This window comes from Lonchura striata, chromosome 3 (genome assembly GCF_050655825.1).
Source record: "Lonchura striata isolate lonStrDom1 chromosome 3, ASM5065582v1, whole genome shotgun sequence".
Lineage (NCBI taxonomy): Eukaryota > Metazoa > Chordata > Aves > Passeriformes > Estrildidae > Lonchura > Lonchura striata.
Genome location: NC_140705.1, coordinates 112,691,501 through 112,719,009, shown reverse-complemented (window position 1 = coordinate 112,719,009; position 27,509 = coordinate 112,691,501). Strand labels below are relative to the sequence as shown.

The following is a 27,509-nucleotide window of genomic DNA, read 5'->3' as shown; positions in this document are numbered from 1 at the left end:
CAAATCATTTGTCCGTGGGAAGGGTCACTAATTAATTAGTAGTTTTATTTAAAAAAAAATTTAAACTGGCAGCCCTTCTGAAATTTAAGCACATTGTTCATGGTGTAATTATACATGAAATATTAGAGAAGTGGACTAATTACACACAATGCACTTGAGCCCAATTAAAATAGCATCTGCAGTGAACGTAGGGGTATTCTCTTTCGCTAATAAGAAATACTTTCTTAACAACAGAAAATAAAATAGCTAAATTGGATATGCAGTTGAGATTATAAATATCCTATTAGCATATAAAATGAGGATTAACCTTATTTAATCACTGCTTGCTTGATCATCAAAAGTCATGTTTCACCTCTATAATGTAGCTGTATCCTCTTTGAAGAAAAAAAAAAGCAGCATATTAATAAATTTGGCTAATTAGGTGCTTTTTCTCATCTGCTCAATGGAGCTGGTGGAGCAAACCGGCTGGCCCTAAGAGCTTGGCTCTTTCACATCTTGAAGTTTATTTCTAGCAGACATCTATTGATGAAGATGCAGGGTTTAAGCAGATTTATACGTGGGGCTCTGTATTGTATGGCCTGGTGGGTAATCATATCAAGGAGGACTTTGAGCGGTTGGGGAGGAGAAAAAAGAGGAGGGCGAAGGAAACGACGACTTTTACCCTGTGCAAAGCAAAGTTCTGTTTTAAACATCACCGTGTGAGGGTCCACCGTAATGCCAGTGACTCGGGAGGCTGGTGGCTCACCGCGGGTGTGCCGCTGTCACGGCGCTGTCCCTGGCAGCCAGCTGGCGCTCCCGTGGAGAGCCGCCACCCGCCAGCTGGCGGCTTGGCGGTGCGAAGGCTGGGCAAGGGGGCAGCCAGGGAGGCAGCCTGACCTCCAATCTCTCCTATAAATATTCAGCTGATCCAGCGTGCACAAAGGGAGACAAGCTCTGAGCAAGAAGAGGGCTTGGAATCGGTTGTTTTTGGAACCTTTTCTGCCCGCGTCCCGTAGGGAATGAGTCCTGCGGTGGTGCTGCCTGTTGTATCTGAGGATTGCTTGGCAGGTTGCAGAGCTGGCCTTTTTTACAGGGCTGTTCTGCCTCTGGCTCCATCACAGCATCGTTCCATTGGGTCTGTGCATGGTGGAAAATTGTTCTGAAGCAATGGTGGGGCAGGAGCAAGCCTATGAAATATGGGCATAGCTTGATCTATCCCTGTGCAGCTCTGCTCCCTGGTTGTGTACTGTTTCCATTAGTGCCTCTGTGTTTTCCTGGCATGAGGGCCAGTGGCTGATAGCTTGCAGAAGCTGAGTTTTAAATGTGCCTGTTGACATATTCCCAGAGGAAAGGCTTGAGTAATACCATCCTCTCTGGGCTGAAGCAGGGCCCTGCAGCACTGATGGCACGTGTTTGAGGGCTGGTAGCTGCAATATGGACTCGTGGCTGCTTGGCTAAAGGTGAATGTTACCCCCTGCGATTTGCCTTATTCCCAGGGACCATTTCAGCTTTTATTTCATTGTGTGTGTTCAGTTTTGATCTAAGTGTGGACCCAAACCCAACCAAAATGAGCCTAAGTCTAATCTCTGAAAATACTTGATACTGCAATGCCTAAAATGAATAAAGTGATTTTCTCAGCAGTAGCAATGGTGAAAAAGAGGATATAGGCACAGAAAATACCATATTTAATTGCATTCTCTTTTAATTGCAATCTCTTTTGTGATTTGTCTCCACCAAGCCACACTGAAGCATCAGCTGCCTCTGTCCTGTTCCTAGGCAGAAGAGTGAATTTTCCACAGATACTAGTCAAGTGCACTGAGGGACGGTGGTTTTATTTATCGTATTCAAGGAGCCACAATTGGATGTTTCACAATAAACTGGGCTCAGCCTGTGATTTACAGTAATGGGGAAGAGCACTCTGCTGGCATGGCCCTGGTGTTGCCAAGTCTTGTGATGGTTGCAATGATTTTTCCTTACTGCCACAGAGCCTGGAGCAAAGTGTTCATAAGCATTTCAGCTTGCTTCTTTCTCTCTTTTTTTTTTTTTTTTTTTTTTTTGTTTGGTTGGTAGTGGCAATGGAAGGCTTTGTTTTCTTGTATTAAGAGCAGCCTTCTATCCCTTAGGGCAGAACAAAAGAGTTTTGGAAGCATGTTCTCAGTGTCTTCACAAAGATTCAAAAGGCAGTATGAATTTTTTTTTTTTTTTAAAGGAACCCCCAGTTTGTTTTCCCACGACTGGTTTAAGTCACTCTGGCATGAGTTCATATCCTTTCTTGCCTGATTCATGGAGACTGGAGAAGGGCAGCAGTAGCAGAAGCAGCAGCTACCTCCACAGGGCAGGAGGTGGGGTGACAGAACCAAATTAGATCTGCAGGGGAGTTTGAAGCTAATGGGGTAGATATACACTTTTTGTTGCTGCTGTTCCTGTCCTTAACTCTTGTTATTACTTATATTTTAGGGCTTATATCCATTTTTATCTAACCTGGTAGAAGAGGGTTAAAGGAACCTGAAGTGCAAAAGTACCTCAAAATATTAAAATCAATCTTATGGTGGTCCTATTTCAGTGCTTTTCAAAACTCTCACTTCCAGCAACTCCTGGCTGTGGCACAGGCCACCTTCTCATTTGTAGCCTGCCACTTTCCCCCTCCTCTCGTTTTGGTGCTAGAAATCACATTCAACTAAACCCTTCAGAGAAACACAGGAGGCAAATTGAAAGTGACTGGGAATAAAATAGACTTTGCCATGCGGGGGGATTTGAGGTGTTATACTGTAGGGGAGGGCTGTGGGTGAAGTGACTGAATCCAGAAACATATGGAGAATGGAAAGGTCTGTGGGTGATCGTAACATCAAAAACATGAAATGAAGTCAGCTGCCATGGTAGAAATGCAAGTTCAGGGACTCTGCTGCAAAGAAATTAAGGGAAATACAAGTGGGAATGAGAAACATTTTTCTGGCTTTCATGGCTATTCATATGGCAAGAAATCTCTCTTTGGGCTCTAGTTTTAAATTGTTTGTGTTTTTTTTCACTGATGCTATAGCCTTAAATCATGGTAATATTCCTGAGCATAGAAAAGATAACTTGGGGGACTCTAGTTTCAGCAACAGGAGAATTAAACACTGCTTTTGATGTAACTGCAGCCAAAATCCTGCCTTCTTTTCCTCACTTCCTGAGTACTGATTCATTAGGCAAACCCAACATTAACAGCAGCTTCTTGCCTTGCCAGGTGGGCCAAAGAGTTAAACCAAAACGAAGCTGGCAGTTGACTTTTATCCACTTACATTAAATTAAAGGAACTCTCTGCTCTTCATGTGTTTTTATTCTCTGTAAAGAGAGAGAATTTGGGAAATCCAAAATCCCAGAGTGCTTCAGAAATGTTAGATTTGGGTCCGATTCCCTTCAAAGAGATCATTCATCTCTCTTCCCACTTAGCCATCAAAAATGAAGCAGCCCAATTTCCAGCACAGCTCGTTAGCCAGCAGCTCCCTTTGAGAATTTTCTCCTGCATGCTCAGACCCTGGAGCAAGAACAGCTACTGTCCCTTCCGTGCTGCAGAGGGGAAAAAATTTTGGCCACTTTATTAAGATGCCTAAATTGGGCTTAGAAGTAATTTACAACCCTGGTTCTGGCCGCCATGATTGGTTGTCACTTCTCATCATCCCCTCCAGATCTTCAGGGGAGGTTTACACGGCAATTCAGCTTCAGCTTGGAGCTGCTACATTACGGGTGAAGGGTCCCGTTGCGATGCTGGATTGTTTTATGGGGGAAAGCAGAAACCAAGATGCTTCAGTGGGAGGGGGGAGAAATAGGTCTTTCCAAAGAAGATCAAAGGAGGCAAGATGGGGGGGGGGTCTCATTTTCAGCAAGAGGAGAGCAGGGCTCATCTCACTGCCTCTGTGCTATAATTCAAGGCTTGTTTTAGAGACCCATCACACCATTTCTCCTGTAACAGGATTGGGGGGAGTGTGGGGAGGACGACTTGGTTAAATTGTAAATGAGTATTTCTTCAAGCGCTCCGAGGAAATATGTTCTTTCCCCGTAGAGCCTATACATTATTTTTCATGTAGTTACAGGGCCTCACATTTCCTGGAACTATCAACCAGACCTTAATTCTCCTCACAAGACATCCCCTTAAAATTGCGAAGCTCTCTTAATCAACCTTTGTATCAGCGGCAAATTTGCAGTATGACCTAATTTGAAAGATGTCTTGAAGTGCTGACTCAAAGGGTTGGTGAATAAAAGCCAGTCATTGCTGCCGTGACACTAATGTGATGCAAAACAAAATCGAGTTGCATCAGCTGAACATTAGTTTGCAAAAAATATTACTGATTGAAGCCACTTGCTGGTCATCTTTTATTTATACTAGTGAAATTTATACTTCTTGGGGTCTGAAATGGCTCTAAAACAAACTTCTGGAGGAGAAGCACGAAGAGACTCTTAAATGGTGAAAAATCCCAGTAGGATCTATACATCTAAGCTGCATCATTTGCACTTCATAATCTCCTCTCTTTTATAGAGCAGGAGGCAGACACATTATTTTAGAACTTTTATTAAAATATTTATACAGCAACAGATGAAAATTCTCATCCTAATATGTCTCTTTGCATTTTTCGATTGCGTTCCAAGTCTTTATCTTTTTTTTCCTTCTCTAATTGAAACACAGATGATACTCCTTCATTCTCTGGATAAGTAACTGTCTCAAAATGACTAGCAGTTACTTTGGGACTCAAAGAAATAAAAAGGAAAGAAGGGATTTTGGCCAGAAAGTTTGTCAGGAGAAAAAGCATCCCTCATAAAGCAAGGAAACCCCATTCCACCATACTTTTATTTAATGTCTTCAAAAAGAAAAAGTGAGTATAAATTATTGAGGGTTTTTTTGCTATGATTTTATGGGGACATTGTTTCAATTACTTTTTTCTTGTTTTCCCTTTAGTTTCTCTTTTTCATGCTTTCTTAAGGAAACTTATTTGAGCTAGAACAACCTGGCCAGAGAGGAACAGAATGCATTTCTTTACCAGTTTCTCAAATATTGGCAGCTAATTTACACTCTGAAGGGTTACTGAAGAAGCAGGGGTCTAGGGATGAATCAACTCAGCAGAACTATTTTTTCCTGCACTTTTTTTTTATTATTTTATTTTTAAATTGAAATATCAATAATGCAAATCATCTAACATGTGCTGATAAAATGTCTATGACTTTCCACTGTAGTGTCTGAAAACCAGATACATACAGACACACAGAACAAGGGAGACAGGCCATTAATTTAAAATTTAGAGGACCAATAAGTTTTTGATAGCAATGGGTTACTGTGCTAATGATTATTTAACTTGCTGCATGTAGGGTTAAGTGTGTATGGCTATGTAAAGTGCAGTGCCTTATTGAAGTGAGACAATTTTGCCTCTGAAATGTTATATTCAAAGCACGGAGAGGAAAGCAGCCAGATTATAAAAAACATTACTATATGATGGCAAATTTCAAGCAGTTGAAAAGCAGAAGCTGCTACAGTTACAGAAGTAAATTTTGCTACTGCAGGAAAAAAGACCCAAACAACCATACACAAAACCAAAATATTTCTGAGTTTCCTCTCTGCTTTTTCTTAGAATCTATTTTAGTAGGGCTGTATTTATTGATGGGTGCAAGCACAGAACAGGGGTCATGGTTGAATGTTTTACCTTGCTGGTTATTCTCCTAAATATTCTCATCCTTTCTCTTGGTTTGCCTTAATTTTCTATTTTTTTAAAAATTTTCTTTTCTTTTACTTATTCTCAAGATGTGTATTACCACAATAAGATACCGTGGGATCTGAGGTTTGCTTGTGTCTTTTTGAGTTTAAAGGGACATCTTATTATAAACATATAATTCAATACTGTACATATTATTCAAGAAAGCTGTGATCATTCTTTTTCAAGTAAAAGGTAACACCACCTCTAAGTTTAAAAAAAAAGCTGAAAGTAGCAATAAATGATAGCCTGTAAATGATTTACAGATTTTTTTTACTCCAGAACTCTCCAAGTACAGTATGTTTGTGTTTTTTATGTTGTTTATTTTGTCTTTCTAAAGGGATTGCACTTGCTAACCTCACAATTTTGAGTTGTTTATTCTTTATGTGGCTGACTCCTTAACAGCGCTGCCATTTGTGAGTATTTTGTGTCCTTCAGTCCTCCTAGGAAGTTGTGGGAAGGAATCCTCTAAACCCTCTAGTAATTTCCTATGGGGAGAGGATGGCAAAGTAAAGGCTAATGATCTGGAAGTTAGCTGGAATTCAGAGACAAATACTAAACATAATATATTTGCCTACCTGTATATGTATAAAAGAGATTTTTTTCCCTAAAAAAGAAGTAAAAAAAAAATGCAATGAAAATTTATGACCTTAACATTCCTTCAGGGTCAAGCAATTTATCAAATTCTCTCACTTTCTGGTTTCAATTACACAGCTATTGTGGAAGGAACTTATTTTAGCAGGTTCATTTGCCTCAGTAGGGAATACAGGACTTTGGCCTAATGCTTCACCTTTAGTGCAGGCCATTTGAGCCTTAGAACAAATACCAATCATCACTCTTAGGGGGGAAAAAAAAGAAGTAAAAAAAATCTGCATCGGTATGGCCTATTGGAATGGGGTTTCTGTCAAGGTAAACGGTTGTCGGCAATGACTGTGGGAGAGTGGCGATAAATCCCATTTTATTGCTGAAAAATTCCAGCTTCTCTCCATGCCTGACAGCTCCCCACATTCTCGTACCCATTTGGGCAATTTCTGTACTATGTCCATCTGGTTCTTATTACCTCTCAACCTGCCAGTGTCTGATCCAGAAAAAGTACAGGTCAAAAACAGGGGAAAGAAACCAAGGTGATGGACAAAACAGAAAGAGAGTGATTGAGAGATCAAGTCATGCTTCCTGCTCCTCCCTCCCCAGCCAAGAAAATATGGGTTTGAGTGGAATAAACAAATTTAAGGGAGGCTATTAACTTAATTATGAAGTTGCTGTCAATGTCCTTAAAATACAGAATTAAATAAATATTTATCCATATGCTCCAAGCTTTGGTATTGCCACCAAATGTTTGCCCAGGACACTGATGACATCTGCCTAAGTAAAACCTTCCTGGAGAAGTGGGAAAAGCCAAGACTTCAAATCCTTAAATCTTGGAGTCCTGGTGTGACCATTTCATCTGCAGCCTTTTTCACTGTGTCCTTGGCATTAAGAAAGATGAGACTTGTCTCCAAAGCTTTATTTGGGGGTTGTAAATTGTTTTAGGAGGGCATCAAAAGTATAATTTAATTGCAATTTCAAAAAAAAAAAACAAAACACAAACCCAACACAAAGTAAGTTATGTTAGCTTCTTGATAGAAAAATGAAAGAGAAGTCTTTATTTCCATGCAAGTTTTGTGCATACTGCCAAACTCAGACCTAAGTTAGAAAGTCCTCAAAACCCTCTACAATAAGTAGAGGGAAATGTGGTAAGTAAAAAAAAAAAAAAAAAAAAAAATTAGAAATCAGAAAAATTAGCCCACAACAACTGAACTGTCAATAAATAAAAAACCACCAAAAAAAAAAAAAAAAACATAAGAGCACTTGCTCTCCTCCCAGCTAAAACTATTTTGTGTGGCATTTGTCAAGGACTCCCTAGCGCTATCAGGAGACATGTCCTGATCCACTTCCAATCTCTCCCTTCAAGGGAGCCCAACGAATTTAATTGCAATTTCTGTATTTATTCCACCTGGAACACCTCATTTCCCACCCAAAATGCTGCTCATTGTACCTTTTTTCACTGTAGATCATCCCTCCTCAGGTCCTGTGGTCTCACGTTAGCTCACACAGCCCCTTCCCACATTCCCTGAAGATGCAAGGGAAATCAAGCCCGACTTTTTGGGGCTAAAAAATCCTAAAAAATCTGACTGAATTCTAAGTAACAGAAATTTCAGAGTGTGCCTACCATCTACTCAGTAATCCCAGTGGAGTAGGGCTCTTGAGCATCCCAGGCTAGATGTAGGATTTGCTGGCAGGTGTAATGGTCTGAGCTGGCCCCAAAGGGCTGGAAATTGTGGGAGATATCAGGAATTATGTCCTCCCACTTTGCACAAACCTTTTGGCTCCCAGAAGCTCAAGATGGGGCTCTAAGAGTGAAACAGGACCCAGGGGTACAGCTTTCAGAGGAGTTGGAGGAAGATGTTACCATTGGACAAGGAGATAGGACAAAGAGTGAGTAGGATGGAAAAGGTGGGGAGGGTTCAAGATCTTGCTCCAGAATAGTTGACCTAAAAACACCATGTGCAAAATGTGGCATGCACCTCACCACCTGTCCTTGCAACTTGTCCCTCTGATGCTGGTGTATCCATTTAAAATAGGAATTTGGAGGAGATTGCTTTGGTGAGAAAAGTCTTCCTCTCTGTTACCTTTTGGTGTCAGTAATGGCCCTGAGAAATCTGACCGCCTGTGCTTAGGATTTGCTTGCATTTGTCATGGATTATAGGTTTAGATATTTTTTTAAGTATTATTTTCTGTGTGTATTTTTCTTTGTTCAGTTGTGGGGGGCATGCCATGCAGATTTAGATGCCAAGATATAAGAGGGTGGTTTGAGGCATCTACAAAAACCTTGGCTTGCAGACCCACTCAGCCACACTGCTTGATTTGCCTGTGAAGCCACTGAATATAAAAGAAACTGATATGAGGGAAAGCCCCAACTTTGAAAATAAAAATATGTCAGCATGAAAATGGTTAATGGTGAGTATTATAGCTTCAAAAGAGCCCATTGGCTACCCCTAAAGGATGCCCTGCAATTGTTAAACTCATCAGATGCAACTACCCTTCCTCAGCTAGCCCTTACATTTGTCTGGCTAACAGTAAAAAAATACTATAATAAATCGGTAACATATGTTGCCAGACAAGAATAAGTGATATAAATAAAGAGTCAAGAGACATAGCCCCTCAAGAATATCGTGTAAAGATTTAAACTTCCAATGTATTAGTTAAGCTAGGAACATTTTAGGAGCAACTTGAAAGTGGTGTACTGTTTGTTTATATCATTCCTTCTCCTTTTTTTTTTCTCCCCTCTCTTTTTTCTTCTCTTCAGATTGCATTTTAAATCAAAATGTTCTCCATGACTGACTGCTTTGCAGCACTAGGGTAAGTCCCATTTTTCCACAGCTTAAACAAAAACTATGCCTAAGAAATCTATGCCAGAAAGGCATTTTGCTGGGTTTTGGTTTAGGAAATAAGCACAATGTTGTGGGGAAGACATCCTCTTTTCTTTTTTTTCTTTTTCTTTTTCTTCGTCTTATTTTTTTTTAATCCAAACATAGGAAATTGTGCATGTGCAAACATAGCTGCTATCAAGAAAGCCAATTCACTGTAAAGGTGACAACTCTCCAAACTAGTAATACATTAACAGCTGCAGCATTAAAAAAGAAAATATAAAACCAAATATGCTTTGAGACTTGGCTGGATGTTTTATTTATCTTTTACTTTTATTGAGACATCCTTTGAAAAATGGCATAAAATAAATAGTTTTACAAAGCAACAACATAATCAATCTCTAAATGAGAAGATAAATCAAGGATTTCATTAACTGCTGGTAGCCAGTTTAAATTGTAGTCTTGTCCATAATGTCTATCTATCTATGTATGTCCAAGTTATATTAAAAACCTTTAAATGGCTTTGTAATATCAGCTACATCTAGCTATTATAATAATTAATGATACTGTTTTATAAATCAATATATGTATTCTTGATAAATTCATATCCAGTTAATGGTGTAATTTAAATAAAAAATTAATGTAATAAAGGACATACTGAAATAGGCAGGAAATCTTTAAAGGTTAAGAGGCAAATTTGTCTAAATTCTTTTCTTTGTACCTATTTTTTGAGCCAGCCTCCATTGAAATGCAGCTGATAGCAGGCTGGCTCTCGGATCGCGCTCTCGCCATTAGTTTTGTTTTAACAGCACCCGGTGAGTTTTTGCAGCCAGAGGAAAAGGGAAAACCCCTTCAGCAGCAGGAATACTTTCCTCCCTGCTTTCTCATCCTGCTGCAAAACTGCAAACAAAAACAAAAACAAAGAGCAAAAAGCAAAAAGAAAGAAAGTAAAAAAAAAAAACAAACCAAAAACCCACCACTCCGGCATTTGGCCAGAAGCAAAAATGGTAAAAATGCTCTTTTTTCTCTATTCCCCATCGATTCCATATTTGTACTATTATAAAAATATTTTGCTTGTTCTATACGGTGTCATTAAAAAGGTAAAATATGAGCATTATGTTCCAGGCATGAAGTGCATTCAGAGGAGTCTGGAAACCCTGCAGACTGTTCAGTGTAATAAAAAGCTGTTCTTTATCTCTTGTTTTAAATACAGTTAATCCTGTTTATTCAGCAAACACATTTAAGAGCAACTTTGAGGGAAAAAAAAACAAAACAGAAAAAGCTGGAAATTGCCTTTTTCTATCTGCAGTGGTGAGAAACCGTGGCTCTGTTCCTTTGCTTTTATTTATAATCAGTAACCACAAAATGTATCTTTAACAATAACAGGGATTTTAATAGGCAATATTAATTGTTCTTCCCTTAACTTTTGATCTGAAATGTTTCAAACAAAAGCCTGTTGCCTGTTTATACGCTGAATTTGTTTGAAGAATATCTTTCTGAAATGATGCAAAACATGGCACTTTGTCATTTGGACTGACATGGGACAGAAATGTCGTTTTAATCCATTGAGCGATTTTTTTTTTTTTTTGGTTTTCTTTGGGGGAGGCAGTTTTTTTTCTCAACATTGCTCTGCCTTATTTAGAGCAGCAGTGATCTGCGCAGTTTCTTTTGACACTGATGGGTATTTCAAACCCCTTACGCTGAGGGGAGGGAGAAAAAGGAATTTGCTGCCAGCCACAGCGGCGATGCAGCTCCATAAGCCATTGCTTATTTGCTAAAAGTTTACATTTCAAATGAGCTTGAAATGTAAAGGTGGGCTTTTTGGTGTTGGGACTGTGTTTAGGAACGGAGAGAGAAAATAGAGGGAAGATAATTATGCTTGAATGTTAAAGACTATCAGGATATTGGTAATACAGCCATTTAAAATGTATTTTGTTTTTTGATGCAGCTAGGAGCAGGAGATTCACAACCATATCTGGGATGCTTAATTTAAGCTTTATAGGAAACAAACATCAAACAGCAGCTTACAGTAACATGCCGAAATACATTACACATTTTAAATATCTTCAGTTGGAAATGTGTGCTATGTTTTTTACCCTCCCCTTCTGGGATCACTATCGTGCCTCTCCCCAGACAAAGCAAGGACAAGTTCCATCTTTAAATATTATCTGCCTTACAGATCAAATTCTCAGGCAGGTTCCCCGCTTTTTATTACCACGGATAACCTCTTAAATGCTATCACAATTTTATACTTGTTAAGTGGATGTCTTCCCTATGTTTAACTGCAAAAAAAAGCGACTTCATTTTGGGCGGTGGGAGGAAGGAGAAATGCTTTGGGATGATTAGAAACATAAGTTTCTATCTTCTGTCACACCAGCCTATCAATTATTCAAAACCCTACTAAATTTAGATGTCTGTTCCTAAAACGTTGTTTGCACTCATTCCCTGGGAAGATGGAGGCAGCTGATAATTTGGCTAAATTATGCGTTTGAGCCCAATGGTTACAAATGAAAGAGTTGAATTCGGCAGATTTATTTGCCGCTGATGAAAATCCTTGGTAGCAGGAATTTAGACCTCCTCCTTCAGGGAGCAAACCCAGGGCTGATGAGGTGGTGCCCACAGGTATTTCTGTGGACCAAACCCCATTGTTACGGAGAAAAAAACACGCAGCCAGTGACTCGGTGGGAGGTTTTACTGATCAATTAGGGACTGGCTACTGGGGGTGAAGGGCCTAAAGCAGCCCCTGAGGTGCTTTGTGCCCCAGGTAGTCATTACCTGAGTGCAAAGACCAATAAAGGGAAATGATTGCTGCTACAGGATGAGATGTGAAGGATGCGGGGCGGGCGACTCCGGATCGGGCAGGGTGCAACGCGCTCATCCCAAAGCTGCACTCTGAGCATCCCTGCTGCAGCCTGGCTGCTGTGCTGGTGTAAAATCTCTCCCTTTTCCAGCAGTGCTGGGGTGTGATTGGCAGCAAGTCTGCACCGAGCGTGGGCGTCCTCCCGTGCGCACCAGTCACAGGACGTGAAGGGGGAGTTTTTGTAATTTATTTTATTTTTTTTTTTTTTATAAATAGATAGGCTCTGACAAATAACACCGCCTCTTCACAAAGCTCCTTCGCAGCAGCTAACAGACCTCTGCTGGGTTTATCAGTGACAGAACCTCCTTTCCTAAAGGAAATAATATTTTTGGTGAAGATAATTCGGCTGATATTGCAATAGCTCAGGGGGGTAAAAAGCTGCAGATGCTGTAGCAGGAGCAGAGCTGCTTCCAGCAGCCCTGGGCATGGGGCAACACTGATTGCTGAACCGGGCGTGTTTCACAGGGCCAGGCATGAGAGCAAGAGGAGAGCTGAAAGAAATGCTGCTGACTGTGAAAAATAACAGAATAAATAATCAAATAAAATAAAATCCATGCCACAGAAACACCACCCGTTCTCTTGCAACGACAGTTGGTAATTGCCAAAACACAGGCAGCCTTAGGCTACAAAAAAACCAAAACAAACCCCCCAAAAATCCATACAGGATTTAATTTGTATTGAGAAACCAAACTGTTTCAGGCAAACAGCACAGAAATTGCACAAGCCCTTGCGTCGTTCCCTGCTACCCTGTGCTGAGTTACACTGCTGAGGAACACATCCCCATTTTTACAACTGCAGCATAAAGGCAGGCGAGTGGCAACGGGGAGGGGGAAAAAAAAAATCCAGTCCCCAAAAAAACCCAAAACAAAGGACGTGTGAGGGCTTTCATTTATTTTGATAATCCTCCTCCTGCTCCACAGCGTTTTGCTGTCTTTGTCAAAGTGAATGACAACAATTTGGCCAACTCTCTCTGAGCTGCACTCAACAGTGACAGGCAAATTATCAGAGGCCCTGCACTCCTTATTATCAGAGGAGAAGTCATCAGGAGGACGTGCGGAGGATCCCTCTCCCCTGTCACTATTTGTCAGTGGGACAAGGGCCACTGCTATGGGTAGCTGACAGGTAATTTCAACAATAACAATTACTCCTATTACTGGTGTCATAAACAATTCGCCCAAGGCATGACAATAGCAAAGCTTTATAATTCAATGCCATATAAATAAATGCCAGCAGGTAACAAGTAATTTAGCTCCAATCAGGCCTTGGCCCCGGCATTAATATTGTTATTGCAAGAAAATGGAAAATTGAAAAAATTCAATATGTTAATGAATTAAGAGGGGTTCAAAGGCTAAGGGAGGGGAGGCATGATCCAGAATTGGGGGAAGGAAGAAATCAAAAACAAAAGATACAAAATCATGCTTTCAGAACCAGCACAAATATGTGTTCATGCAACCTTATAACTAGTTTTTGATATAGAACATGGTCTTGCTATGCTGCTTTTCAGGTTAGGGCAAAAGGCATGCAGGAACCTGAACCCCACCCCTTGCCTCCATCTGCCACAATGCAAACAACGTGCATCAAAAAATAAACTGAATTTAATGGTTTTATTAAAAACAGAATCATATTTGAAATCTCATGCAAGACACACATTTAACAAAGATTAAAGTTTTATTTACAACTCCGTTGCTTTATTGTCCACTTCTTGCATGCTTTAATCTGTTTTAAACAAGCTCTGTTAAACCATTGATTCTCTATTTATCAAGAAGAAGGATTTTACTGCATTTTTTCTCTCCCCAAATGCCCTTCATAGGCCACGACACCCTACCTCTCTTACGAAAATGATGACTAGCAGCAAACAAGCTAAAGACCAATATCTTCAAGCCCAACTTCTTGATCAACCCAATTTGCAATTTTACCATTTGTCCAGCAAGACAATGTGGCATCAGGCTGACAGCAGTAAAAGAATTTGAAAATCTCTAATTAGGAGAGCTGCGGAGCAATTAACGCATGTCAAATTTCACTTCATCAAGTGCCACTCTAATTTTCCCACTAAAAATTAATGGACTTTTTTTTGGTGTGTGTGCCTGTGTCTGTGTGTGTGTGTGTGTGTGTGTGTCCCCTTCAGGCAATGTTGATTCAAATCTGCTCAAGATGCAGCGTTGCACAGCTAAGCATCTTCTTGATTACAACCCGACACACTTCTAACTGCTTTCATTCTCACTGCCACAGATACTTTGTCAACAGTCAAATTACGCCATGCTGATAACAATGCATAATGGTCTTCCTCAAAGGAGGCTCCTGTCATGGAGCAGCCTTTCATAAAAACCCACCAGTTTCTTCTCTGGGAAATAGATCTGGATGAAAGGAGTTAAGCTTTTGTGGTTCCAGCCATGGTTGCAATGCAATTTTTTTTTGTTTTTTTTTGCTTCTTGTTCTTTCTTCTTCCTCTCATGCTATAGTTTATTTATTTTTGTACTTACCTGAAATTACAGCAGGGAACTGTTTGAAGAGTGATACAGAATGGAAAATATTTATAGTCGCTGTTTATACAGGCTTTACTTTAACCACTTTGCTCCAAGACGTTTTCAAGAGCAACATCCTCCTTCCAGTACCACTCATTTCTTTTTTTTTTCTTTTTTTTTTTTTTTTTTCCCTTTTCTTTCTAAAGGTGCAGGGCAGCATCCTGCACTCTTTGCATAAGCAGAAGCCCTGCTGACGTCAATGGGAGTTTTTCCGGGGCGAGGGCTGAGCGCCTTGGCCCGCTGCTATAAACACATTGGGACTTTCTCTTTTAATGGATGGTATTTAGATTCTGTGTGGGGCTTGGTGAACAGGCACATTTTCCAGAGTCCTCGAACGTCGTGGGGCACACAAGACAAATTGTCTTTTTGTCAAAGCAGCATGAGGGCAGGAGAGAAGCACTGAGCTATCACAGGCAGTTTTTGCCTTCCACTCACTGCCCCCTGATCCCCACCTCCCTTTTCCTGGGAGATCAATAAAGCAAAAGTCAGAGGGTGCCATGGGGCAGGATTTCAAACAAGTAGAAGTGGAATTAATAAGAATAACATTCTCCAGAGACATTAATATTTTTTTGCCTGCAAGTTTCAGAGGTGAAGTACAGTTGTCTGCTCCCTTGGAGAGAAGAAGGGTCAGCACCCACAGCCCTGCCTATCACTGGGCTTATTGCTACCCCAATGACATGGGTAGGGTATATAGTCCTCGGTGTGTGCATGTCTGTTTACACTACAAACAAAGCCAAAACCACACACTGCCTTTAATCTGAGCCATCTTTCCATCAATATCTTATTTCTTGTCCCAAATAAATGACTGACATTGCAGTGTCTGGTAACATGGGCTCCTCTCCTCCCAACAATTTTCTGTATCCTCCCCAGCTTTATTCACCCCCATCCTGGCAGGTATTAACATTTTGCAATTAAGTCTGCTTTGGAAATAACTGTCCGATATACTAAGAAATGGGAAATCCAGGGAATTTGGTTCCTGAGTTCTGGATGTTCCCCTCTCTGTGTCCTCCACCTAGGAAAGAGAAATGAGTCTTCTTCTAATGACACAGCCCAGTGCACACACACTCCTGGAGCATCCCCAGACCAGTGGCGTGGCAGCCACTGGGCCTGCAGGTTAATATATGTGTAAGTATGTTTCTTTCTTTTCCATGTCCTTCCCCAAACTTAAAAAGCACTAACGCTGCTTTTAAACAAAGCAGTGATTACACACTTTGCCTCGACAACCTCTCCTTTTTTTATTAGGGGACACCCTCCCCGCCTCCTCAAAAAATGCTGCCATAAAAACAATAGGCAAGGCCATAATTTAAAGAGAGAAAAATGTGATTATATAACACATCCTGCAGTAATCAATTTTACCTCCAATATCTGCTTTTGTTTTCAAAATGCTAAATAAACAATACATAATGCATCCCTCATCAGCCAAAACCATGAGGGCTCTGTGCTCAAATAACAGGAAACATATTCAATTTTCCTAACAGAAGACAGTTCATTAAGCTGTGCCACATCAAATAAAACTTTAATTTCTCCAGCATCAGAGTCGCAATGAAAGCAATTGAGGAAGATGAGCCATATGGTACTTCTATCAGCAAACACATATTGCTCATTCCCCCAAAGTTTTCTAATTCTGCTCCCCAGACCTGTGTAATATAGATAATGTGCTCTGAGCGCAGCAACCATGAGCTATCTGGTGTACACTTCTAATACTGTATTTAATGGGAAATAATGAATCATAAAAGCCTGCAGAAGACGGCTTTTGCTAACCTAAATCTCAGCTGTAATTTCATTGTTCTGTGCCTAAGATGCTGTTTGCCCTTTTCAAACAGCAGCAGTTGAACATAATTATGCTGCTACAAACCTGGGCTGCAAAAAGAAAGCCTTCCTAATAGAACCAAGTTTTTATTAACTCTTGAAATCCTGAGCTTGGGGCAACAGCGAGCAGAGAGCTGCCTGTCAGGTTTTAGGGTTCATTAAAGCACACGTACACGTATATCTTGATTTCCAGTGCGCAGCCCCACAAATTAAATTGATGATTCCCACATCGGGCCAAAAATGCAACAGGAGAAGGCTGTGAAAAATTAGGAAATCTTCTTGACATCGGGAAATCCGACACTTGTCTGCTCTAACATCTGTAAGTGCCAAAGAAAGAGGGGGATTTTTTTTCCCTTAAAGGTAAGTCTATTTTTCTTCTTCTTGCCAGATATAAAAATTGTGGTTAGTGCCTGGAGTAAAGGGCCCTCTAAACTTTATAGTGTTTACCCTCCATTTATAAATCCATAATGATCTATTTAATGATATCATAAGGTTAAAAGTTAAACAGCACTGTATTTTCTCTGCCTTTTAGAAAGGCGGGTTTGCCTATCTCCGAGGGGCGATCGGTCGGGGTTGTTTTCTGAAGAAGCCTATAGGTAAAGAGGCATCCATACGTTCACTCAGGAGGATTCATAAAGGCAAGGACGAGAAGATAAAGGCATTATTTTGACTTGATGACCCCTGGAAAATGTCTTTGACTCATCCCAAGTAAGCGTCTTTCTTTCCTTCCTCCACCCTCTCCCCCTCCCCTCAAAATACGGGGCTAATTTAAAACATTTTCTAGATATGCTACTTATACATGTTGAAAACATATTTTAGTGACTGTGTTTGTTTTGGCAATATATAAACAAAAAAAACCCAAAAAACAAAACCCAATTAAATTAAAAAGAGTGACTTTTAAAAGTTGAAGATTGCCTTTTAAAACCGTATTAAAATCAGCATGTTAGATGTCTGTCTTTGAATTAGCTCCGAGGCTTGATTGCTTTCATTAAAGCTGCCTCTTTGGGTGCTGCTTGGTGAATGTTCAAATCTGGATTTTTTTTCCCCTCTTCTCCACCCCCCCCCAGCCCCGAGCTGCTTCTTACTACTTGTCAACTTGGATTTTCCCTCCAAATTTGAAAGCAAAACTTGGATTATTAATTTTTTTCTTTTTTGAGTAGCAACAGCCAGCCCCACCCTGCCTTCCCCCTTGCAAAATACCATGACTAAAATCACCAGCAACCCAAATCAGAGACAGACCAACAGGTAATATATACACTAAAAATATATATGTTAAAAAATAGCTTAAAAAGAAGACGCACCCAAAACACCCCACCATGACCAACCCGACACCCCAAAAAACCCACCCCAAGCCACCAAAAAACTCCGAGCAATCACACTGCTCATAGCCCATGAATGCCTTAAAAACAAATGTTTAAACAGGTTTTCTTTTTTTTTTTTGAAGCGGCAGAAAACCTCTGCATGCTCCAATGGGTTACAATAACAATGCTCTATTGCAATGTAAAACAAGCTGGAGGAGAAAAAGGTGCTTTTTGTTACCATTTTATCAAAGCTGTTCATCTTCTAGCTGCAGGCAGCATTTTGCTGGAATTGCAGATATTTCTCTGTCCGGGCTCCTTTGTTTGTGCATCTCATTTGCATATATTTATCTCCAGCTGAGGGTGCTTTCAGCTCATTAAGGCCTCCCCTCGCATTATTTCATAAGCCAGCTGCTAGGAGGGATTTCACCTGTGGTGACTGAGAAAAGAGGGGTGAAAAAACCAAATTCTTCATTAAAAAAAAAAAAAAAAAAGGAAAACAACAAAAAAAAACCCAACAACCAAGGAAATCTTCTGACTCTCTTCCCCTATAAATGGGCACCATTTGTGTTAAACAGCCTCTTGTCATGATAGATGCCTCCTGGGGTCAGGGGGGAAAGTTGATTTGAAGGTCAGCAGTAAAACAACAGACAAACCAGACGCCAAACTGGTTCTTTAGCTGTCGGTGGGAGCAGTGGTACAACCAGGTCTTGAACCTTTTTCAACCTCTAATAAAACAGGGGAAGAATCTGAAGTGGAGCAACCAGGCCCCAGAGGAAAAAAAAAAAATAACCCACAAATAATATCAATATCGAGCAGCAAGGGGAAACAACGGGGCAGCTCTCAGCGTTACGGGCACTCTGCTATTGTTTCAAGAGCTGGGGAATTAATTCCACTTATTTATTTAAGGCGTGTCAACTCGCTGCCTAAACCTGTTTCGGTGTCAAGATGAATAAAACTTTTATGGCTCATAAAATAGAGCCATTCATCTCCATGGTCTTTGTGGTGCCTGGGATGTTGGGGCTTTTTTTTCCCCCCTTTTTCCTCCTGGTAGGCTGAGCTGGGCCAAAATCTCTGTGTCCCATCGCTACGAACTCACAGGAGAAAAGAAAATTTGGACTGGGCATCTCAAGCGAAACTTCTGGGTTTGATTAGAAACTGTAAATGTTAATTCATCATAGTCATGTGCAAAAACCCCCATCTCTTCTATTTCCCCAGCCTAAAACCTACAATGAATTTACATCATCTATATGGAGCTTTGGACCAACAGGTAATAAAATACAATAAAGCTTGCTTTTTATCAGGACACGCACACAAAAAAATCCCATTAATTATGGTTCATGACTACTCTAAACCAAATGTTCAAATAGTAGTTGGAAATGATGCATAAAATCTCAGCATGTTCTGATAGGTTATAGAGTCAGTGGTTTATTGCAATGTAAAACAAGCCACAGGAAGAGAGGGTGGTTTTGTTTACCATTTTCATCAAAGCTGTTCATCATGTTGATATACTTATGCTATATTGTGACCCTTACATACGTTGCATTTCATATATTTATTTTCCAGGTTGTTGCCACTTTTGCTGCCTTTGCTTCTGAGAAGCTGAGTAAATCCTCTGGCCCCTTTCAAATATTTTCTCATCTGCACTGAATTTCTACTGACAAACTAACTGATAGATACAGACCTTAGAAATATTTATAATCACTGAGTAAGGTTTAGTAAGGTTTTCTTTTTTCTTTTTTTTTTTTTTACTTAATCTGAGGCAATTAGTTCCTGAATAAACACAGACTAAGTAATCTACCTCCTTGAAAGGTAATCAGACTTGAAAAGCGCTGTTTGGGCCTACCCAAGAAAAGCACAACTTGATTAAAATGCTTTGGAGATTAGCTTTCATTTCTTCCCTTCTGCCCTGAAAAACATTTTATAACATCCCCAATAACTTTTATTTTCTCCCCATGCCAAACCTGGGGCCTCTGTTGGTTGTTGCTGTCCTTTCCCCCACCTTCCCTAAATCTTTAACCCTGCTTCTCATTTTTCTTTGCCTCTAATCTAATCACTAATTCCTTGGCTTGGCCAAATAGTTAAAAATGTTAAGTGCTGCTCACAATTCCTGCTGCCTCCCCCACGTATCTGTCTCTGTTTATGGAACAGGCCCTGGTTTCCTCCTGCTCTTGTTCAGCTGTAGGTCTGCAGGTCAGGAGACTGTAAATACACACAGTGCTGCCCCAACCCATAAATCTGAGCAAAGGGCAGCCTTATATATTCAGATAAGGGATGGAAGGGGAAGGCGGGAGGGTGGGGGGTGTGCAGGAATAAAAAAAAAAAATGCAAGAAGAGATCCAGGAGATTCTGTGGTGAATGAGGTTCTTTGCCAGACCCCGAACCCTTGCAGGATGCTCCAGCCAGAGATGAATCTGAAATATTCACCCTTCTTCCCACCCTGCCTTGTTTATGTACAAATCATTACAAAAAGCATTTCATTACCTTTGGGGCAAAGAAATTAAACACGAGATTTCAATGGCTTTCTCTCCTCCAGGTCTTTTTTGGTCTATTTCCCGTCCTTCTCTCCTTGCCCCCCCATTTTATTTCCTGCACCTCTGAAGCTTTCAAGGGAACAGTCCCCCTGTTATTACTTCTCAGTTCCAAGGTCTTAGAATAAATAACATTGTTATTACTCACTTCACCAATTTCCAAGAAGAAATATTGCTGCAGCAAATGCGAGCAGCACTAATATTTGCAAAGTGATAAATGGATTGTTACATACCTTCCCGTCTGTGTGGCCTCCAGCCATCCTCCTGCATCCCTCCTCGGGGTGGGAGGGAGGCTGCCTTTGAACTTAGCAGGGTCCAGACACTTCGTGCCTTGCACCAGAGCCTGTCCCAAGCCCCCTCCCTCACTCTCTGATGGAGAGATAATTTTTAATGGACCACGCCAGAGATGGTACCGGGGCTGGGGGAGAGCAGGAGCCATGCTCCAGGACCAAACAGCCCAAGTGAAGATGCTTTTGGCACTCAGTCAGTGTCTGGTGGGTTTTGTCAGTGTTGGGTGCTGCAGGGTGAGAGATTTGGGATGTCCCCAGGATTTGGGATGATCCCAGGGATGTCCCCAGGAGTGCTGCTCCGCTGCCCTCCGCAGCTCCTGCACACAGCTGTGGGTACCACATCCCAGGTGCCACAACGTGAGCCACCAGTTCTTCTCAGTGGTGTGAAAAGCAGACAGAAAAAGCCTGCAGAGGAGAAAAATTATTTTTCACGTTCCCTCCACTCTGCCCCCAAAAATATCTCCAGTACCTGAATGGGAGCTGCAGTGGATACCTGAGATACCAGGGATACAGATGCTCAGTGGGGTGAAAACTGGAAAGACATGTTTCCAAACACCATCCTCACTGACCATAAAATTTCATTAATTCACATGAAATTTTCAGCAAACTTTCTTAACCAAAGCTGAAGTTAGGGAGGTGCTAAGGCAGGGAACAGTCTCCTGGCTTCCTCATCCCAAGCCTGGTTGCTCACCATGCAACTTCTGAGCTTAAAAAGAGATGGCAATTAGAAAATTCACATGGAATAATTAAAAACCAATATAATTTTGGATTTCTTTTAAGCAGCAATTTATATCTAGCTCTGAGACATGATTTGGGCTCCTTGATTTTATTAAAAAATCTCCAAATCAAATTATTCCTGGCCTGCAAGTCATGCTGAAAAAAGCTCCACTCAGAATTCACAGTAATCAGAAACAAACCAGCACATTTTCCTTCAAACCCACAAAGAGTTAGTTGCTGACATTTCTTAGGTTGAGTCTGTTGCATTTCCATGCCGAGGCTCTCAGGATAGGGGCTGGCAGGGTTTGGTTGGATGACTTGAATTCCTTGGTGTGATAAACACCCCCACATTAGGTTATTCAGGCACCAAAGATGATGCAAAAGATAATTCTTCACAGGCAGAGCAAAACTAAGCTGCTCCAGAAGCATCCTCCCCAGTCCAGCACTGCTGGTGTGGCATTGCCTCTGCGGCTGGGGCACCAGCAGGAGAAGGGGTGAGAGCATCCTTCCTCCCTGGACTTTTGTCCCTATCCTTCTGGAGAGGTTGGCAGGAGCCTGAGGAGATGCTCAGAGCTGTGAGCAGGTCTCACGGGGAGGTTAAACACAGCAGCACCAGCACCTTGGTGCTGCCAGCTGGAGGTGTGAGGAGGTGGAAGGTGCCTGGGGTGGAGGTGCTGGCGTGCTCTGGCAGTGTTGGCATGTGAGTACCGTGCCCACAGGGATGGGGAAGGTGGGAGGTGGAAAGACTGGAGCTGTTTATTAGGTTGTTTTTTTCCTAAAGGATACCGTGATCCTTAAAAGAACGAGCAGAATTCAAGGATTGCGGGGAGAAAATTATTCAGAAGCTGTGAGCAGAGGTATGAAAGGGCCAATCAGAAAGGAGGACAAAAATATATCTGATATGTTTTCTTCCTGACCAAGGTAAATACTATTTTTTTTTTTTTTTTTTTTTTTTTGTAAAATGAGAAATATTGAAAGGAAGGTCACAAGTTAGAGGAATGACTAGAAATTCCTTTGGGATAGGCTCTCATGCAAAAGATATACAGTTCACTAGTAAGAAAAAACAGATAATCTGTACTAGTTTTTAGTAAAAAATTAATGGAATTAAAGAATCATTAAGGTCGGAAAAGCCCTCCAAGATCATCAATACAAACCATAATACTCTCTCATAAACATACATGTATGTGTTTATGCAGCTGTAAATAAGCATGTGATTGTGTACATATATGTGGGTATGCATGTATACCTATAACAAAAACTTGAAGAGCATCAAATGAAAAATAAAACGAGCTGCAAGATTATTTAAGGAAAAAAGTGATGAAAGTGAGTGAGAGCTGGGGCAGCAGTATGGTGAGGAGCTATCCCACTGCTTGGAAACATCCAGAAAACTTCTTAAACATTTACTGTAGAAAGGCTGGGAGTGCCCCAAAAGCATTATTCTTCAGGATATTCCTGTCAGGCAGGAAACCTTGTGAGAGCAGCATTTCTGGTTCTCTGTTCTGCTTCCAGCCCCAGAAAGCACACAGATAAGAAGAAAAATCAACATAATTGAATATATACAATACATCCACATTTGTATAAACAACACACTTTGAAAGTGAAAAAAGAATCAGGTCTTAATTTTTTATGATTTCTTTTTCTCAGACAGAAAAATAAAAAAGGAAAAAGAAAAAAAAAGAGAATGAGAAAAAGGAAAAAAAGAAAAAGAAAAAGAAAAAGAAAAAGAAGAAGAAAAAGAAAAAGAAAAAGAAAAAGAAAAAGAATGAGAAAAAGGAAAAAAAGAAAAAGAAAAAGAAAAAGAAAAAGAAAAAGAAAAAGAAAAAGAAAAAGAAAAAGAAAAAGAAAAAGAAAAAGAAAAAGAAAAAGAAAAAGAAAAAGAAAAAGAAAAAGAAAAAGAAAAAGAAAAAGAAAAAGAAAAAGAAAAAGAAAAAAGTCAGGCAGTTCTTATTTTATCCAGACCAGTTCATAAATCCCAAGTCATAAATCCACATGATATCCCAGGCTGCTGGATTTTGCATTTGGAGCTCTGAAAGACTGATAGCTGAAAGATTTATAAAATCCCAGGTAGCCAGAGTGCTCCCCATTGGCTCCACATCTGAGAGGTCCCTGCATCCTGCTCAGCCCAGCAAGCTGGATGTATGGGATATATTGTGTTCAAGAAGCAGCACACCCCCACCCTGCTATTTTCAGATGTGATGAAGGCTAAAAATTTGATCATGTGAGGTGGATGGGCCCTGTTGAGGGACTTTTCTGCACAAATGTGGGGACAGCCACAAACTGGGGTTGCCCAAAAACTGCTGCCACCTTCTGCAAAATTACACCATGGTTTGTCTCATAGATGTATGATCTACCTTGTGTGGTAGACCTGACCATAAACAGCAGAATTGTTTTGGCTGCTTTGAATAGATGCTTAACTTTGTTTCTTGTAATATCCTTGAGCAGGAGTGACTGCTCAGTAAGAACAGATGATCATCACTAGGCCAGAAGATGAAGATATTTCGAGGTGAACATGGCCAGCCCCTCAAAAAAACAAATGGTACCTGAGATGCCTCAGAAAAAGTACAGGTTGCAAACAATGCAGCTGTCAAAGCAGCCAGCTCGTATTTCCCAAAAAGTGCTGAAAGATGACAATGTGAGGTTTTTCTCATCAGGTCAGTGATTGTCACACCTGACCATGTGTATTGGGGTGAAGGGTCCCCAAAACAGACACTCTGGAGGCTGATTTGTGCTATTTGTCTGTATACACAGGATGCTGAAAAGGTGCTTAAGCCTTCCCTCCCTTACTTTCCTCTATTCTTCCTCAATGACCTTATTCGAACTTAATACTTTTCTCCAGACTGGTAATGACAGACATTTTTAATATGCTTCTGTTGAATTAATAAAAAGATTTTAAAAAATCCCTCTTCTGCAGTTACAGAATTTGTTTTATAGCTGTAACTAACATCGTTGTTACTGAGAAATTAAATGATTTGCTTTATGTTTCATATATTTTTATTTATGAGTCTGAATATATTGAAGCCCATGAGGAAAATCCTCCACCCTCCTAGAGAAACAAGATGGAATCAACCTGAGCTCTGCCTGTTTGGAGTTTTATTAGAAGCACATTGCTCAGATAAAAGCAGATAATTTTTGTTGTTGTTGTTTTTTGTCTGGCTCTATTAGTGGAAATAAAGCATTGCAATGGTTTATGCTCCCTGTGGAGCATATGCCATGGTTTATGTAATGGTTTATGCATCTCTGCCTTTGATCAGCCACCTGAAATGAGCACTTTGAGTGGCTTGGAGAGCACACCACGGAGATGCCTGCCTCCAGCACGCTCCTTCCCATCCAAATCCCTGCCTTCACTAGGAGCAGTTCTCATTTGAGAGACCAAACTAAACCAGACCAAAGCATTTCTACGAGGACTAAGTCAAACTCACGTCTGGAGAGGTTTTTCTTGGCTATTCTTGAAATCCAAAGTTTCCCCAAGGCTGTTGGTGTCTCTCACAAGGTGTCCTCCCCTTTCCAAGCAGAATATATTTCTTTCTAAACCTCGAACTCCTGTGCATTGTATTTATGCCACATGTCACTATTTCTTCCTCCTTCCTTCATCTCTCTTTCAGCTGGGTTTGAGATATCCTGAGCTCACAGATACTGAGTGCAACACCATGGCCAGGGATGGGGCTGCCTTCTCTATCCACCGGGGCTGTGGGTGCACCATTATTTAATCCTGCCTGCCTCTACATGTCAGGTGGCCCTGTCCTGCTTCAGGAGGATGAATTTGATGTTTTGCCTCTTTGGCATTTCTAGCACCTTTGACAATGGCATTTGGTGCTCCACAGCCACTGATTTTGGGAGCTTTGCTTCTGTGATTATGCCCAAGGCCCCTGGTTTTATCATCTTGAAATACTCAGAGGGGCTTTGCTCACTGCTCATCAAGAGGACTGGGCTGAAATGAATTCCCTGGTGGAGAAGAGCTGCCAGAGCAGGGTGAAGGGCAAACACTCACTTGTGTCTATTGATTGTCCCCTTCAGTCTGCATTACACTTGTGGTGCCTTTGGAAACAGGAGGTTTCTTTTTCTTTCCAAGCAGAGATTTGGGATGTTGAACTTGATCAAACATTATGTTTTGAAGTTTCAAATGTGCAAGCCATCCTAAAGTTTCCTTTTATTAAAAGCATCTATAGAAGTTCTTTTCTTTTAATTCTTGTAACCACTTCACTAATTAAAAATTCTATACAAGGACTAGTATTGAGCTATAGAAATGAAAGGTCAATACATGAACAACACTTCATTTGTAAATAATACAGCTCTGTAATCAATTATCTCATTTTCACAGAAGACATATTAATCTACAAGCAAAGAATGGAGACATTTAGAGGATGTACAGAGGGGAACTTTAAATGTTAAATATTCTCTAGCATGTGTTAAATACAGAGTTTGGCAGAATGAAAATGTAGCACACAGCACTGACACCCCAGGGAGAGTCTTTAGGTCAAGTGATTTGTACCTTCAAAATAGTTCTCCATAGCACTGCGAAGGCTCTCTGTTTGTAGCAGGGAGGTGAGTTAGTGTTATTTAGGATGCTAGTTGTAGCAGAGAAAATACTGCAAAAATTAGAAAAAAAAGGTGATCTGCAAGGAAAAAGGTGCCTATTTTAATAAATGAATCAGCCCTGTTTACATGGCTATTTGCTTTCTGTCAGCACTGTGAAGTGAGCTTTCTTACCCCTAATTTTCCATAAAATCAGGCTGCTGGACAGCAGGTTGGAAAGGAAAGGAAAGGAAAGGAAAGGAAAGGAAAGGAAAGGAAAGGAAAGGAAAGGAAAGGAAAGGAAAGGAAAGGAAAGGAAAGGAAAGGAAAGGAAAGGAAAAAGGAAAGAGAAAAGAAAAGAAAAGAAAAGAAAAGAAAAGAAAAGAAAAGAAAAGAAAAGAAAAGAAAAGAAAAGAAAAGAAAAGAAAAGAAAAGAAAAGAAAAGAAAAGAAGAAAAGAAAGAGAGAATTATTTTCAGCAGACTTCATAATGACCAGGGAGGGACCAGAGCAAAGAGCCAAGATCACCAACACCACTGGTGTGAAGGAGCAGAGGGCAAGCCAGGGATTTAGGGAGCCTTGAATCACCAGCACCAGCAAAGTCCTCGTGAAAGCCTTTCCTGGCTTGTGCAGCAGGAAAGCTGGTTATGGAATTGGCACTGCCAAAGGAATGGCACGTAGCGAGGTGGCAAGGCAGGAGCCCTGTCTGCCTCATAATGGATATTGCAGTGAGGTGTGGTGAGATCCACTTCTTCTTTAAAAATGAAATTTAGGATGGAAAAAAAAAATATACCAACCAAAAAAAACCTAAGCCTAAATATTTCCAGGTTTGCTTGCCCCTGTGGGTTTGGTGCACTCTGTAGCTGCTTGACCTGCAGGGCCTTTCAAAGCTCTCTGAGAGTCTCTGTGCCAAAATAAACGTTACTTTACCATCAAGTAGGCAGAAGAATGAAAACCCTGAGATGTGTGAGTGAGAAAAAAAGAGCCCAAACAGGAAAACCCCTTTCTTCTCTTTTAAAAGTCCTGGATGATCAAGGCTGTTCTGTTCACTCTGATTTAATCCGTTTGCAGATACCCAAATATGCATCCAGCCATGGAAAGTGCTCTCCCTTTGATTCCAGCAAAATCCTTTCTAATTCTCTTTAAATGTTCCAGGACTTTTTGAAATGATTGCTATCAATGCCAACCAAATGCTTTAGATATTTTTTTTCTTTTTCCAGTTTGCCTGTCTTTAAGTACTTGCTTTATTTCTATGCAGCCCAGTTACAGCTGTACATGGAAAAAGTATCTAGAAAACAGATCTGGTTTGCTTTAGCCTTTATGCCATATAGAGTTAGACACTTTAACCTTCTTTACATTTACTTAGTTGCTTTAATGTGATTTCTGTAACCCCTATACTTTCTTTTCCCCATATAACTTATTAAATATTTATAATACAGTAGCCCATACACATCACATAGGTTGGACTTTTATTACATTATATTCAACATAGCAATCTAGTAAATCATAAGTCATACTCCTCCTGAAAGTTAAAAACCAGGATTTTTCAGCTGAGCTTGGGCTGGATTTATGAAGGAACAGCCAAAAAATGCTAAGACAATTCAAACAATAGATAGACTTGTTTAACCAGAAGATAATAAATCACCTAAAGTGCTGGATCTGCAATGTTTACCCTGGGTGGGAGCACCAGGACATGAGCAATATGCTTGGGAGTCCAGTGCAGCAGCTATGGGTGCTGGTAGCTGCTTATGCTAAGGCATGGCCAACAGCTCTTGTAGCCACCATGAGGATGCTGCTGCTTCTTCCATCTCTGCTTCTCCATTCCCTCCCTCCCTCCCCTTGCCAAGCCACGGCTGTGTGTGATTTCT

At 40.7% G+C, this 27,509-nt stretch overlaps 1 long non-coding RNA gene across 3 annotated transcripts; it reads left to right on the top strand.

Moving 5' to 3' along the window:
• The first annotated feature begins 4,688 nt into the window (after positions 1 to 4,688).
• Positions 4,689 to 24,029, top strand: LOC146768065 (uncharacterized). 3 transcript variants are annotated; one of them, XR_014954052.1, is made up of 8 exons: positions 8,932 to 9,095; positions 15,502 to 15,610; positions 16,488 to 16,654; positions 16,827 to 17,002; positions 18,811 to 18,862; positions 19,159 to 19,300; positions 21,912 to 22,051; positions 22,775 to 24,029. It is a non-coding gene; the product is annotated as an uncharacterized LOC146768065 (long non-coding RNA). The 3 variants fall into 3 exon arrangements; XR_014954053.1 differs by lacking the exons at positions 21,912 to 22,051; positions 22,775 to 24,029 and adding an exon at positions 4,689 to 4,826 and having other exon boundaries at positions 9,043 to 9,095; positions 19,159 to 19,222; XR_014954054.1 differs by lacking the exons at positions 21,912 to 22,051; positions 22,775 to 24,029 and adding an exon at positions 8,583 to 8,693 and having other exon boundaries at positions 9,043 to 9,095; positions 19,159 to 19,222.
• Positions 24,030 to 27,509: the final 3,480 nt, after the last annotated feature.